Genomic DNA, 17,217 nt, shown 5'->3' with positions numbered 1-17,217 from the left:
GAAAGCACAGTGTCTTTAAGTATCCACTGCTACTGCCTCTGTCCAATGCAAGTTAAAACAAAAGCTGCTGCTGCTTTTTTCTGTAGTGAGTTGAAACAATAGTGCCTTCAGAGTTGTGCTCCCAACCACCTAAAGTTGCTAAACAAAAGTGATACCTGATCAGCCATGCCTACATTTGTTCTTTTTAAGTCCCCTTTTGTCACCAGCAGCTAGCCTGGGGCTGGACCCCAGGTGGCCTACCATGCAATTGAGGGGATGATCACCAATAGCCTCCTCAGAGAAAGAGCTACTTACTGTCCTCCGCCATAATTTATTTTCCTCTCACTCTTCTCTGTATGCACTATGGTGCTCTTTTGGCCTCCAGTTTCAAAATAGTTGTTACAGACAATTCCTGGTTGTTTAATAGTTGTTTTGGTGAAAAGACTGAGTCTTGGCACTCCATACTCTTCCAACTTCCCACAATCCTCACTTAAAATATGTAATGTGTTAATATATTGCAAGTTGAGAAGATAAAAATCATCTCCAATTCTACAGAAAATATATGCTCTTAATGTGTAGGTGGGTAAAGATTTTATTTTTATACTTAATGTATGTCCAAATATTTTGTGTTGAGACATTATTAGCACTGAACAACATGATCTTTAAACTGGCTGACATATATCAAACTGAAAATTTCAAAATAAGATGGAGGATATGTATTTAGTGTTTCCAATTAAATTCTTCAATTAAATAATATAAGAGTGTTTGTTTATTCATTGCAAGTTTTTCAGTTCTCACACAGGTAGAGCTAGCAAATCTTTAGAATTAATTTCTTACTTCCAGAGGTGAATTATTTATGATGGTCTAGTAAAATGTTAAGGTGAATGAGAATTGTCTTTTCTTTCTATTCTTATAAGGTTTTTGCTGAGAAATGTGGTATAAAAATTCAAAGTGGCATAACAAGGTAACAAGGCAATAGTGAATAATATAGTCAATTAGTTTGTAATAATTATATTGTACTTCTTTGTTAGTGATTATATGCATACCGATACATGTTTTATGTACATGTGTAATTGTATCATTTCTAACAAATAGGTAGACCAAAATTGTCTATATATTTAACATCATAAACATATATAGTAAAACATGAATGTTCTCTTATTATTCATTTATAATATTCTGATAGAATGAACACGTCATTACTGGGGAATGTAGTTAACTTATATCCCATGACAAAACATCGTTGGTTATTGGTGTCATAAATATTGAGCTTGTTTCAATTGCTGCCAAATTATAAATTATAAAGGGCTGGCCTAAATGGAAATGGTTACTTAAACATGCTAATGAAAGTATGAAAGATGAGAGAGTGACTATTAGAAGTTAGGTAAATAGTGCCTGGTTAACTGGGAAAGGTGTAGTGGTATAGGAAAGTTTGATCTCAAGCAAGGATAAAGCAATTTCCTGACTGTCAAGGACAACAAATCAAAATTAGATTTTTCCCATGAATATGGGATCACTGGCTTGCTAGTTTGTGTTATAAACATATTTATAATTTCATTCTTTTTTTTTTAAAGGTTTATTTATTTATTTCTCTCCTCCCCCCAGTTGTCTGCTCTCTGTGTCCATTTGCTATGTGTTCTTCTGTGACCGCTTCTATCCTTATCAGTGACACCAGGAATCTCTATTTCTTTTGTTGTTGTTGTTGCCCCATCTTGCTGTGTCAGCTCTCCATGTGTGCAGCACCATTCCTGGGCAGGCTGAACTTTCTTTCGTGCTGGGCGGCTCTCCTTATGGGGCGCACTCCTTGCACATGGGGCTCCCCTACGCAGGGGACACCCCTGTGTGGCACGGCACTCTTTGTGCGCATCAGCACTATGCGTGGGCCAGCTCCACACTGGTCAAGGAGGCCCGGGGTTTGAACCACGGGCCTCCCATATGGTAGGCAGATGCCCTATTCATTGGGCCAAGTCCGCTTCCCCTATAATTTCATTCTTGAAAACCATTGAATTTGCCAACACATGAGAAGTTCAATATCTGTTGAAATAATAAATGTTACCAAACTGCTTATAAGGCTCAATTCAGTTTGGACCTTTGAAATAACTATGTGTGTGTTACCAGGTGGAGATATTTTATACAAAGGGGTTCAAAATAGCAAGATTTGGGTGGAGTCTTTGCTGAATATTTAAATTCAGTAGTCATAAGCCTGACAGTAATAAGTAAATTACATCAAATACTAGTAATTTGTATTTTATAAAACATTTCACATATATTTCATTTGCTCCTTCTAATCTGTAAGGAGCATACATTTGTCCAACTGCCTACTGCATAATGAGATAATCTAGAGTTGAACTAAGTTTCTCTGATCCATATTGCAAATCCCATAAAATATCTTCTAAGATGCATGCCTTCCTTAGCACTTGAAGTTGAAATCATGAAAATGAGTTAAATTTTCTAAGATATAGGACTATAAGAATTGACTAGAACATTATTATGATACTTAATGTGTATTTTTGATAAGGTTAGGTTGAATCCTGACTCTGCTATATATGAGCATGGTGGTATGATGGTAGTTAGAGATTTAAAATCATACTTTATATTCCTAATGGAAACGGAAACTAAAGAAGGATAGGATAGAAGATAGGGCTTTAAAAGTGAAAGATAGCAGGCTAACTGTGGGATTTAGTTTATTAAAAGAAGGGAAAGAGTAGAATTCAGTAAAGTAGAAAAGGATCTGAATTTACTGCCTTCTCTGAACTATACCTTACATATAAAGGGAAGGGTGTCAAAGACACAAAGAACATTATGAAATGTCAGATAAACTTGAAGAATGATTATGTTTTGGTCTTGTTTAGCAAAAATTCGAGGCGTGTAGTAGACTTGTATTTTAGGGAAACAAAACTTACATTAGAATACTAAGAAATCCAAGTCATAAAGGAATGAATGTACCCTATTTAAGATTTAGTGAATTGTCTGAAAAAGTCAGTGAGACTGCAAGTAGGTCATCATCATTGTACATATAAACAGGTTCAGTTGGTAGGACAGGTGATAAAATGTTCACTGTGAATAAAAACATTATGGCAGAGATCTAATGGCTATATAGATTAGAGTATTAATACATTGGATTCTAAAGACAATAAAACATAGAGACAGCTGAATTTTTCATTTGCCATTCAAAAACTTTTCTTAATGTGGAGGCACAACCATATCCTCTCTAAACATAAAAATCATTGATTGAGAATATTTTTAAAGGTAATACTTGAGAAAAACTTTTTTTAATCATTCCCTTCAATTTATGTGACTCTCTTAGTCAATGAAATCTCACTTGGTGGTAGAAGTTCCAATAGCCTGAGTCAGAGAGAGAACATTGATTTACATTAATTTACAGTGGCACACATCCTCCATTCTAGTCCTATTGAACACACAGTGTGAACAAAGCTTAAACCTTCATTATTTTAAGCCACTGAGATTTGGAGACTGCTTAAAATTGCATCATAAATTCAGAAATCTTCAAAGAAAAAATAGATAATATTATTAAATTCCACAAGAAAGACTACTTTGAAAACAGCAATTCATAAACTCTTTTCCTCTAACATTATATAACTGAATTATCAAGTATTCAAAAGTTATTCATTTACTCAAAAATACTCATTAAGTAGCTTTTATATACTAGATATATAGGTCTCTGGAAAATATCACTTCATCAAGCAGACAGGAAAAAATTGAAATAGTTATGACTCCACAAATCAAATATTCAAATAAGAACAGGAAGGCAATCAATAGTAAAACTAAACATTTTAATAAACATGTTTATTTGTTATATGTTATTTATAAATACTATATGAGTATATATAGTATGTCTAAATTACTAAAGTAAATTTCAGATGTGGCTTTAGTGTGCTTAGATTGGAGTTAGAAAGGAGGAAGAATTAGTAAGAGATGAGATCATAGATCTAATGATGGGGGTGAGGGAAACTACATTCTAAGCAAATTTAAGGTTTTGGTTTTAATTATGAGTGAATTGGAGTATCACTGTAATTTTATAAAATTCATTTCATACTATTTAGCTTCTGCTTTAAAAAACAATCTAAGAAATAGTGGTGTTCTGAATATATTTTAAAGAGCCAAAGCAGGATATTTTCAGATCTTGTATGTGTAATATGGGAGATAAAATTAAATTAGGTATTGTTTTAATTTCCCAGGCCACTCAAGCAAATACTATGAAATTGTTCAGGTTAAACAATGGGAATGTATTAGGTTATGGTTTTCAGGCTAAAAGAGAGTCCAAATCAAGGCATCTAGGTGATGCTTCCTTCCTGAAAACCCCCATTCTGGGACTGGCTGCAGGTGAATCTTGTCTCCTTTCTCACATGGTAAGACACATGGCAGGGTCTCCTGGTCTCCCCCTTCTTCTCTGGGATCTGTTGATGTCCAGCCTCTTGCTTCCTGTAGCTTTCTCTCTGAATTTCATTTGTTTTTATTAAGGATTCCACAAATAGGATTAAGAAACAAACTGATTGAGGCAGGACACACTTTAACTGAAGTAACCTCATCAAAAGACCCTACTTACCATGGGTTCAAACCCACAGGAATGGATTAAATTTAAGAACATGTTTTTTGTTTCTTTCTTTCTTTTCTTCTGGGGGTATTTACAGCTCCCAGCCAGCCCAAGCATAAATATTATGCCTAAAGAGCAATTGGGAGGTTTGAGTTGTAATCATTTCTCAGGAAGACAACTTTATAAATTTTAAGTCTACCCAGACCGTTCTGCTCACCAGTCCAAATTATATACTTAAAAGCTGTAAACTGTATGCTCTCATGATTCCACGAGAGCTGTTTCTCCTTCTCTATTTCCATTTCATTAAAAGACACCATGTTGACCCAACTGACTCCAGTTAAATACCTAGATGTGTTCTTTAACAATCCACTCTAATGAATTCCCATATTTATGGAGTCACTAAATTCTGATATATCTACCCTCTAAAATGCTCTATAACATTTCTAACTATCTCAATCACAGCTGCCTTCATTTTCATGCAATTATCATTTCACACTCCAGATTAGAATAACTGTCTTTTGAATGTACTCAATCTATTTAAGTGTTCCCTTCTTCATGACATACATATGGTTAAGAAAACTATATAACAATATACCATAAACCAGTTAACCAATACAGGTGGGTTAAACATCTCAATGCAAAGGACGAAACTATTTATTTACTTAAAAGAGAATAAAGGGAAATATCTTGGTGAATTTTGGTAAGATAAGATTTTCAAAGCAAAGAATCTACAAATATGAAGGAAAATAATTTTAGTTTAATATTTTTAAGTATTGCTAGGAACTAATTGTTAAAAAGAATATATTTCAGTAGAAAAGAAGAAAAGACAATTTGATTAGAAAGTTTATAGGAGTGAAAACACAACAGGCCACTATACATAAGGAAATGATGTTCCATATCATTTTTCAACAAGGACAACCAAATGTAAATAAAAATGTGACAGCCTTCCACAGTCACCAGATTGTCAAATTTGATGAAACCAAAAGTGGGTAAGGAAATGGAGAAATTAGAGCTCTCATTCAATGCTGGAGGGAAGTTAAAATGTAAAAAAAAAAAAAAATGGCTTTGGTAAATTTGAAATATATAGCAATTCTACTACTGATTATATACCATAGAGCAATGTTTCTCACAGTGACATATTGAGTGGGATAATTCTTTAATGTGTGTGTGTAGGTGAGTGTGGAAGTGGGGGAATGAGCTGCCCTGTGCGTTATAGGATGCCCTGTGCGTTGTAGGATGTTCAGCAGTATCCCTAGAAGCCGATGTGTACTGCCAAGTGCTGGAGCTGAGCTGGGAGCTGAAGAGAGAGCTGAGCTGAACTGCTAGCCAATTAAAACCCTTAGACTCAAACTGGAAATAACACTGAAGCTTTTAACCTTTTAATGCCTCATTGCCTAGGAATTCCCCAAACAAAAGGTCTCTGCAATTTTATCCACAAAGAAGCTGGAAAGAGGGTGTTTAGGAATGGAAAAGTACCATGTACTGAGTCAGAGTAGAGAAGTGTCCTTAATTTTTCTCCCTTACCAGTCTTTACCCCCACTTTAAGAGGTTTCAGCAGACATGCCTGGATTAGGAATGCAGATATTCATAAGAGCACACCCACCAGGGGACTCTGAGTCCTTGGCTGAAATTCCCTTCAGAGACCGCAATGCACTGTGAGCTGTACACCAAGTCTGTGTGGGAAGGCAGCTTTCCCCCATGAGGCCTGCCAGGTAGTCTTTGTAATTGTCTATTTTTGGGAATGAAAAATAAAATATAGGATTTTGTCAAAGAGCTACACTTCTCACTCACTTATTAGATGTGGAAACACCCACACCCATATTATAACAACCCCAAAATATCTCCAAATATTGCCAAACATCTCTTGTGGGAAGTGGGAGCAGCAAAATCAGACTTCTGCCCTAGAGTTTCTCTTACACACGTGAATCTGTGGACATGCAAAATATGATTGTAACAGCCTTGCAATAACAAAATATCTGGAATGTAACCAAATGGCAATCAAAATTGATTTAATAAATAAACCTTGATATATTTATGCAATGAAAAATTATAGAGTCATGAAAATGAATGATTGACAACAAACTTGGCTGTATTTCAATATACAGTTCAGTAAAGAGCAAAGCACAGAATAAAATATACTGTATTCATCTATAGTATAACATGCAAAATCAGGTATTATAAAACTAAAAATATTTTAAAGGGATGGTTATATATGTGATAACACATTTAAGAAAAGAAAACTAACAAAAAAATCAGGATAGCTGTCAGCTTTTAGGTGATGGAAGAAGACAGAAATACAAAATGCACATTGAGTCATCTTCCATGTAATTGATACAATTCTATCTCCTAGGTACAGAGGTGTTAATTTATTATTCGTCCTTGAAATTTTCATATCTTGTTTGCATTTTGTAGTATGTTTAATAAAATTTACTATGTAACAGTTTAAAAAATCAGCAAAGACTGATTACGAAGTAAATCAATTCACCCTAAAATAAATTTTTGAAAGAAAAAAATTAATAGATGGTAAATAAAAACACAAAATGAGAAGAGTAAAAACTTATATATGCTGCTTTTAATTATCTAAATCAAACAATATAGAAAAAGAAATAATAAAAGGATAAAAATGCATACCTACCATAATAAGATCATAAAGTAATTCTAGTTAAGCAACATTTAACAGGAGAGAAAAATGAATTTCAGGTCAAAAACTCCTAATTATCAAAATAGAAGTATGCACAATAATAAGAGAAAAAAAAACTAAAAAGAAGATATAAAAACCTGAATTTCCTATACTTAAATATATATGAACTTAGGTATAGGAAATTCGTATATATAAATATACATATATGAGGTTAAATTACAAGTTCTGACAGCATATGCATGAACAATGCTTTTTAAATATATATGACAAAAACTGATAATTCTGGCTAACAAAAAACTAAAAATGAGTGTAAAGTATGAATTAAACAATAAAAGTTCATTAAATCATATTTATAAATGTATGTAAAATCATACCCCTAAAAAATAAGGATATGTATGCTCTTCCTTCATCTATTCCTCAATCGTTATCCTTTAATATAATCTTCTGTAAATGCTATATTTGCAACAAACATTTAGCAATATAAGAAGTCATTTCTGTCCTTTTTCCAGAAAGTGATGTTTTCTGCTGTTTACTTCCATGTATTTTCCTACTGTCTCCATCTGCATCCATTCATAAGCACAGGTTTATTGTGCCCTAGTACGTATCAGATCTGCTATAAATACAGATGAATAAGAAATTACCCATTCCCTGCAGTAGCTCATAGTATACCCCACAGTCTCATTAAAGATGCTATAAAATATGATAAGTTCTCTAAGAGAAATGCATAAACAATGTGATAGAAAGCAAAAAGGAATACACTGCTATTGTGAAGATGTTATGGAGCCAAGAAAGTTTCAACTCTCAGATTCCTAAGATAAACATGTTATAGAATCTGTTTTCCTATCTATCTCCACTACTGAGAACAGGATGAAAACAATTACATTGACTTTATTTAACTGAGTGTTATATTGCTATCTTTTTATTTATATCATTATTGCAAAGTATCCGAATTATCTACATAATTCAGCCTCTCTGTTTTTTAACTACATTTTATTTCATATCATTTAAATTCACATCTCACGGGCAGTTTATGTTCACAGTCTTGCTGTCTTCCACTTGAAATACTTGCACAGGAGATATGAAGAGAACCTTTCTGGCCATTAATTCACTGTTCGAGGATGAAGATGTCTATTCTTCAACGGATTCTGTTTTATATATACTAACCTTACTAACCGTTACTGAGTGAACAAATTTTGAATAGAGTTAGTTTCAGGTTTACTTACACATAGTATCCTTAAATAAGTTTATAGTTTGGTTAAATTATCCATGTTATTATTAAATTATTTAAAAAGGAGATAGTAGTAGTATCTCTTTGGAATAGGAAGGAACAGATATTCACAGAGCAATTAGTAAGAGCTAGAACTGAAGCTAAATGTTTATGAATGTTGTCTAAATTTATCTTTGAAAAGATATCAGGTATCATTTGGAATAGTTCAGAGTTTCTCTAAGGCATTTCATTACTGGGTTGGGATTGTTTCCTATTCCACATGTGTTCAGAATAATGGTGATGGAGGAATGGACAGAAAAGAGGGCTATCTTTGATGACACCCTAATGTACATAGAAATTGACCACAGTATATGCTGATTTCTCTGCACAGGTTGGAAAAAGAGAATATTAGGAGCAATGTAAAATCTTACGACCCTGTGTTAATTTTCCTCAAAAGGAAAATTAAGTCAGCCTTTTCCATTATCGCTTTTAACAGATAGTAGCTATATTAATGCCCTAGGGCTGCTGTAACAAAATGCCATACACTTGCTGTCTTAAAACATCAGAAATGTATTTTCTCTTCATACTGGAGGCCAGAAATCTGAAATCAAAGTTCCAACAGGGCTTGTGATCCCTGCAAAGGCACTAGGGAAGAAATTGTTTTTGCCCCTTCCAGGTTCTTATAGCCCCAGGCTTTTTTTTTGGCTTGTGGCAGCATAATTCTATGCCTCTGTCTTCTTCCTAGGGCCTCCCACCTGTCTGTGCCTTCCTTTCTTCTTCTTACCAGGACACTTATCACTGGATTTAAAGCCCACCCTAATCCAGGATGATTTTATCTCAAGATTGTTCATTATAATAGCCAAGACTTTTTTCCCTAAACAAGGTTAGATTCACAGGTTCTAGGTGAACTCATCTTTTTGGGACATCATTATTCAACCCACTAGAGTAACTAAGGATATGTATAGAATAATCCCAAGGTAAGCAAACATCTTCTGTTCAGTATATATCTTTACTTTGAGCAAATTGTTGTGATTATTTAATTTTATGATTTTTACTTTGTTTTGCTCAATTTCAGAGCAATAAACTATTAAAACTTTTATGTATTTCAAATTTATTGGCATACAGTTGTGCATAGTATCCTCTTAGAGCCCTCTATATTTTCATTATTTCTATCATCCCTTTTATTCTTTCTCAATCTATCTAAAGGTTTGTCAATTTTATTGACCTTTTCAAAGAATCAACTTTTGGTTTTATTGATTCACTCTACTGTTTTCTGGTTCATTTATCTCCATTATGATTTTTGTTATTTTCTTCCTTCTTCTTGCTTTACATTTAGTTTGCTCTTCTTTTTTCAGTTCTGCCAGTTTTAAGGTTAGCTCTCTGACTTGAATTCTTCTTTTTTTAATGTAAGCATATGGAGCTATAAATTTCCCTTCATCACTGTCTTTATTGCATCCCATAAGTTTTGGTGTGTTGTATTTTCATTTTCATTCACCTTAGGATATTTCCTAATTTGCCTCTGATTTCTTCTTTAAACCATGGGTTAGGATTATGTTATTTAATTTCCACCTATTTGTGAATTTTCCATTTCTCCCTTTATTATTAGTTCTAGTTCCATTCCATTGTGGTCAGAGAATATGCATTGCATGATTTCAATATTTTTTGACTTACTGAGAATTTTTTTGTGAAGTAACATATGGTCTACATAGAAAATGATGCAAGTATACCTGACAAGACTGTGCATTCTGATTTTATTGGGTGAAGAGTTCTATATATGTCTATTAGGTCTAGTTTGTTTAGAGTATTGTTCAAACCTTATATTTTCTTATTGATCTTATTGCTAGATGTTCTATCCATTATTGAAAATGGTGCATGAATGTCTACCATTAATGTCAAATTTGTCATGTATTTTGATTTATATATTTTGGGGCTCTGCTACTGCTAGGTGCATATATATTCATAACTATTACATCTGCATGTTGAATTGTGCCCTTTATCAGCATATCATGACTATATTTAGCCTTTGTAAAATTTTGACATAATATCTATTTTATCTGATATTAGTATAACTACCCCAGTTCTCTTTTGGTTACTTCTCGAATGTATATATTTTTTCCACTCTTTCACTTTCAGATGCCTACTTGTATCTTTTTTTTTTTTTTTTTATTGACTTTGTAATAATATTACATTAAAAATATATATGTGAGGTCCCATTCAACCCCACCCCCCCAACCCCCCTCTCCCCCCCCAACAACACTCGTTCCCATCATCATGACACATCCATTGGATTTGGTAAGTACATCTTTGGGCACCTCTGCACCTCATAGACAATGGTCCACATCATGGCCCATACTCTCCTCCATTCCATCCAGTGGGCCCTGTGAGGATCCACGATGTCCGGTGATCACCCCCGAGGCGCCATCCAGGGCAGCTCCACGTCCCAAATACGCCCCCACCTCTCATCTCTTCCTGCCCTTCCCCATACCTATTGTCCACCATGTCCACTTTTCCCAATCCAATGCCACCTCTTCTATGTGGACATTGGATTGGTTGTGTCCATTGCATCTCTATGTCAAGAGGAGGCTCAGATTCCACATGGATGCTGGCTGCCATCCTCCCATTTTCAGTTGTAATCACTCTAGGCTCCATGGTGTGGTGATTGTCCTTCTTCAACTCCATCTTAGCTGAGTGTGGTAAGTCCAATAAATCAGATTGTAGGTGCTGGAGTCTGTTGAGGCTCAGGACCTGGCTATCACATTATCAGTCCAGAGATTCAAATCCCCTAACTATATCTTAAACCCCAACGTTAACTGCACCTCCAGCAGATTAGTATGAAAGTCTTATGAAGGGAGATCCCATCTGAGTCCAGATTCATCACACATAAACACCATTTCCAAAGAGGGGCCATCTGCCCTGGTAGTAAACCCCATCGGCCATGACCATAACTCTCATGGGTCTCTTTAGCCTTCATAGGAACCAATATCTGGGGGTTGTATCTGCTTTATCTGTCTCTCTGACTCTGCTCAGTTGTGCACGAGGGCAATCCTTCTGCCAGCCTCCAGACTCTTTTTTAGAAACTCGTAGCCATATAAACTCATTTCTCCTTTCCATTTCCCCCTTACTTTAGGTCAAACAGCATTTTAAAATCATGTTGTTTTATGTAGACATGGATATTCTGCTGATCCGCATTGAACCTTCCATATAAGGTCCTTTTCCAGTTGCATCATCAGTTGGTATTTGATAGTGGTCCCTCGTTGCCAGGGAGGCTCATCCCCGGGTGTCATGTCCCACGCTGGAGGGAAGGCATTGCATTTACATGCTGAGTTTGGCTTCGAGACTGGCCACATTTGAGTAACATGAAGGCTGACAGGAGGAAATTCCCAGGCACAATGTTGCTCTAGGCCTTGTTCTTATTTTAGGTTTATCAGCTCACAAGCATAGTCATTAGCATCAGGGGCTCACTGTTGAACCCTCACTCCCTCCCGGTCCCCGCCGCTGTACCTGGGAGACTATCGCTGCTCCCCTAGGGACCACGACAGAGCACCACTGGCCAGGAACCCAGTACCCCCCCTGCTGGGTTTTTAATTGTTGCCACTATGAGTATATCCAATCATTACCATGCACCCTGGACATATGTTCTGTACAGCTCCCTGTCAGCCATATATCACCTGTCATTGGTATCCCATACCAGTATCCCTCCATTGCCATTGTTGAAACACTCTGTGATCCAGAACTCCCCGAAATTTGAAGCCCAATATAATGTCATGGTCCCTTACTAGGGAATGGCATATAGCGATGGGTTTAAAGGATAGATAAAGAACTTGGATAAAGTTAGATAAAGAACTTAGATAAAGAATGTTGACTTGAAAAAATTCCACATCCTATCCTTCCCCCCCCCCCCCCCCAATTATTCAGCGTTTCTTCGTAGGAGTCCTAGACCACAGCAATGCATATATATAATATACAGCACTCCCATACATTCACCACAACACCTTTTTCCTTCCACAGCGATACTCTTACACCCTATTCACATCATATTTACTTAAGGTGATGTACAGAGTCTGAGATATTAGCTTTCTAACATGGTAATATCTGTGCTTACATTATGGTGCATACTTTAGGATACACAGTTCTTTACATTTTTAGTTCTCCTATGTTTTACATTATGGTTTACATTATCAGTCTGTCGTCTCCTATATGTTATGGTGTAATATTACATGTTTTATATCCATCCTTGTGTACTCTCAAGAAACTCCTCCCTTGCCCCCCATTTACTTTGGTTCCACACATTTAACGTCCATTTTCCCTTCCACCTTGGTGTCCACAGTGACAGTCAACCTCCGTTTCCTGAGGAGCCACTTCCAGAGATAGATGGAATAGTGTTTAGGGCCTAACTTGCTCATCTGCCCCAATGCCCTGGGAGCCACCCTTTCTCTCGAGGGATAGAGTTCCCTCTATTTGGTGGCATTAGTCCTCCCCAGGATGTGGGTCCACCCCCACTCTCACTACTTGGGATTTTACCCCATGGTGTCACCCACTCTGGCAGAATGAGCATTTAGACATTCGGTGAGTCTCTGGCAGACAGCATATAGTTAGGTCTTGCTTTTTTATCCATTCTGTCAATCTATGCCTTTTGACTGGAGAGTTTATTCTATTTACATTTAAGGTAACTACTGATAATATAGGATTTTCTTCTGCCATTTTGCTAATTAGACTTTGTATGTTTTATGCCTTATTTGTGTCTCAAGTCTTATTATATTTATTTATTTATTTTTGTACTTTATTTAGTGTCTTCTTTTTTGTATATAGATATATTTTTTCATCTATTTTCCTTGTGGTTATTATGGGGTTAAAATTTATCATTCTAAACATATAAGTCTCATATTTTGCTTGATACCAACTTAGCTTCAATAGCATGTAGATACACTTTTTGTGTAATTCTCTACCTCTCCTTTAATTTTGCACTCATTATCATTGGTATCTTTGTACACTGTATGTCCAAAACCATATATTTAGCACTACTTTTTTTTTTTTTTTGAGGTACCATCATTCAAGGATTGAACCCAGAACCTTGTATGTGGGAAGCCAGCACTCAACCACTGAACTACATTGGTTTCCTGAGGGTTTTGTTTTTTTTTTTTTTCATTTGTTTTGCTTATTGTTTTTGTTTCTTCAGGAGACACCAGGAACCTAACCTGGACCTCCCACATGGGATGAGGGAACTCTACTACTTGATCCACATCTGCTTCTGATCACTACTTTTTATGCATTTGCATTTTAGCACCCTAGGAAATAAGAAATGGATTGCATAACAAACATTGCACTACACTACACTAATACTGCATTTATAATTACCCAAATGATTATATAACTGCTGGTCTTTATTTCTTAATGTGCTTTTAAACCACTGTCTAGTGTCCTTTCCTTTCAGTCTGAAAAACTCTTTTTAACATTGCTTGTAGGAAAGGTCCAGTGGTGGTGAACTTCCTCAGCTTTTGTTTATCTGGAAATGTTTTAATCACTCCCTCATGTATGAAAAAAAGTCTCACTGAATATAAAATTCTTGGTTGTTAGTAGTTTCCTTTCAGGAACTAAGTATTTTAACCCATTTCCTCCTTGTTTCCATGATTTCTAATGAGAAATTTATATTCAGTCTAATTGGGATTCCTTTGTGCATTATTGTGTTGTTATTCTCTTGCAGTTTTAGAATTTTCTCTTTGGACTTTTCATTCAATAATATGATAATTATATGCTCGCTGTATTTTTCTTCATGTTTATCCTTTACAGTGTTCTCTGTATATCTTGGACCTGCATATTCACATATTTTGTAAGTTCAGGAAGTTTTCTGTCACTATTTGAATATTTCTTCTGCTCTTTTCTCTCTTTCTTCTCCTCCTGTGACTCCATTAATTTAAACATTGGTATGCTTGAGGTGTCTTAGGTTATTTTTGCTTTTTATAATTCTTTATTTTTTCTTTATGTTCCTTGCCCTAATTCATTTCCAGTGTCATGTGTTTGAATTTTCTGATTCTTTATTCTGTGAGCTCAGATATGCTCTTGAAACCTCCTGATAAGTTTTCACTTCATTTACTGTGCTCTTCAACTCCAGTAGTAGGAGAAAGATGAAAAATATTAATTAATACAATATCATTTATTCCTCTTTAAATACATACTTTGAGATAGAATTTCTGTTTGTTATCTCAGTGAGGATTCTCAGTTTAAAAATAAATGGAACCAATTCCAGCTATTCAGAGCAGAAATATAATTTCTTATTTTCTTCTTAAAAAGACAGGAAAATTGACATAGTCCATTAGGAGGACAATGATGGTATTGCTTTCTCTGCCAAGTGAAAGAAAATTGCTTCTCCTCCTTCTTGCAAAAGAAGTAACCCTTTCTTTGTCTTCATATCATGCGCCTATTCTGATGTTATAACTAGCATTGCCATACAGCTAGATCCTTCAATTATCTGGTTTATAAACTATTTCCTCTTAAAATAGTCCTCAACATTCTTTATATGGTTCTATTTCTAGTTATGGGTCTGGGGCCAAAGGTAAAAGATGGAATGGTACGTGAGAAAAAGACATGCCCATTGCATGGCAAAATTCTCTGATATGATCATTACAAGATATTTAACCAAATGGAGGTTAATTTTCCATTGTGAATGAAGAAGGGATGTTTCTTCTAGCACTGGAATTTCAGATGGATTAGGGATACACACCCACACCTCAAATCCCAGATTCCTATTCCTCACAATTAAGACCTTAATCTTAATATAAGTTCTCATTCTTTAATTCTGTCTCAAACTAATAGTTTAAGTTCTGAGGTTATAGTTTTTTGTAATCGTTCTTCTTCTGTGATGGTTTTTTTCCTTGTAAATTCTTCAGAGAAATAAACACAATACCTCAACCACTCAAAGTCTTCATTATTTCCATTCGTATTAATTTCAGTGTTTACTTTCCTAATCTTTCTGTCAGTAACTTAATTCCTTCTAATCACAGTTGAAATCTTCAGCGTTAATTCCCAGAAAATGAAACACTACAAATATTATAGTATAAAGGTTTGTATTTGAGGAATTAGAGCTTGTAAAATTAGTTCATACAATTGTCTGAAAAGAGGCATCAGAGGATCAGATAAAGTTACTTACCAGCGCTTCTGAATCAGTGGTGTAGGTGGACAGTTGGTGCTTGAGGCAAATTTGGAACCACACTAGTTCAGTTATCAGAGGATGGGAATTGAAGAATTAATCTACAGAAGGCTGTTTCTCCGTATCTAATGATGTGCCTGGGGTTGTAATTAAGCAGCATTCAGGAAAAAGACCTGGATGTGGAGCAAGCAAGAACAAGAGCAGGCTGGAGTTGTCCAGGAACTCTGGATCTTCATCTCACCATATCAATCCATGTTGACTTGCAGAGAGTAATGTCCACTGCTTCAATATCCCATGTTTCTCTTTTGTCTAGCTGTAAGCCAGATTCATTCAGGAAATAATGGACAGGAAATAAGAGATTGGTAAACATGGTTCCAGCTCTGCCAAGCTTACAGAGTGCTAAACTGCCATGGTAGATGATAAAGTATGTAATTATGCTGTTAATGTATTAACCAAATTCTAATAATCTATTTTTCACTGCAAGAAATCACAGTGAAGAATATCCTCAAATTGTTTAGTCCCAATATCCCAGTAACCCAACTTGAGAGTCTGTTTCCTCAAATCACTCCTTAGAACCTCTTTGGATATTTTAATGACTAGAAATTTAATGTAGGAGACTTATAATGTATATTATGGAAGACATGCAAAGTCAGAGAGTGCTTAAGCAACTGACAAATTAAAAAGAGGAAGATGCCACATACCACTCTTAAAAATCAGGGAAAGTGATATTAATGGAGCCTCCAAGCTGAGGCCATCTTGTGGGGATAAAATCCTGTCAAGGGTTATAGGGACCAGAAGTCACAGAAAGAACAACTGTTTTATGAAAGTGGGCATCACAGGTGGAGAGCAGCCACTACTGAAATAAGTTAGAGATAGGAGTGAGAAGAGAGACAAATATACTAGCTCTCCTTTTTTTATTCTAGCTCCCCCTTTTTTAATCTATAAAATATAGAAAGTATACTAGCTATATTCTATAGTTATATTCTATAAAATATAGGAAATGTACTATATATATAGTATATAGAAAATACACTAGCTCTCTCTTTTTTATTCTCCGGACTATCAGCAGCTCCTCATGTTGGCTAAATCTTCCTGGAAGCCTTAGATCTTTGGAAAATAGTTTACAGAAGGACACAGTAAATGGGAGTGACTGATAAACAAAGATTGTTATGCATCTCAGGGATTATAAAAGGAATTGTTGAATGGATACACTAAAGTCATATGTGTATATATAGTTGAACTGCTTTAATGGATCATATATTAATATACTCTCTAAACTTTCTTAAAGATTTTCTTGAGGGATAGCATCTTTAGAAATGTATAAAAAGGCAGTCTTTTTGAGGAGTTAATTTAAATAAAATGAATGTAAAGTGATCTCAGGAAATAAAAGAAAATATTTTTGTAATCTGGTAGCCCTATTTAACCACACATTGCATCTAGAAAGATAAGTCAGATTTCAAAATTTTAAAGCATTTTTTATGTTTATAATGTGCTAAAATTGTTCACACAGTATTAGAATGGAATAGATATATAATGGTTAATAAAACTCAGGTCATTGGAGTAAAGCCCTAGTAGTACACATGACTGAGTTTTCAGTTAAGTCTATCTCATGCAAAAGTACTGCACCATGCATCAGACCATAGAGTTGCCCAATAAAGAAATATGGCTGAGATATGAAGCAATGTGCAAAT

The sequence above is a fragment of the Dasypus novemcinctus genome, chromosome 13, assembly GCF_030445035.2.
Source record: "Dasypus novemcinctus isolate mDasNov1 chromosome 13, mDasNov1.1.hap2, whole genome shotgun sequence".
In the NCBI taxonomy this organism is placed as follows: domain Eukaryota; kingdom Metazoa; phylum Chordata; class Mammalia; order Cingulata; family Dasypodidae; genus Dasypus; species Dasypus novemcinctus.
The sequence above is the reverse complement of the archived record's forward strand: the minus strand, read 5'-3'. Positions refer to the sequence as shown.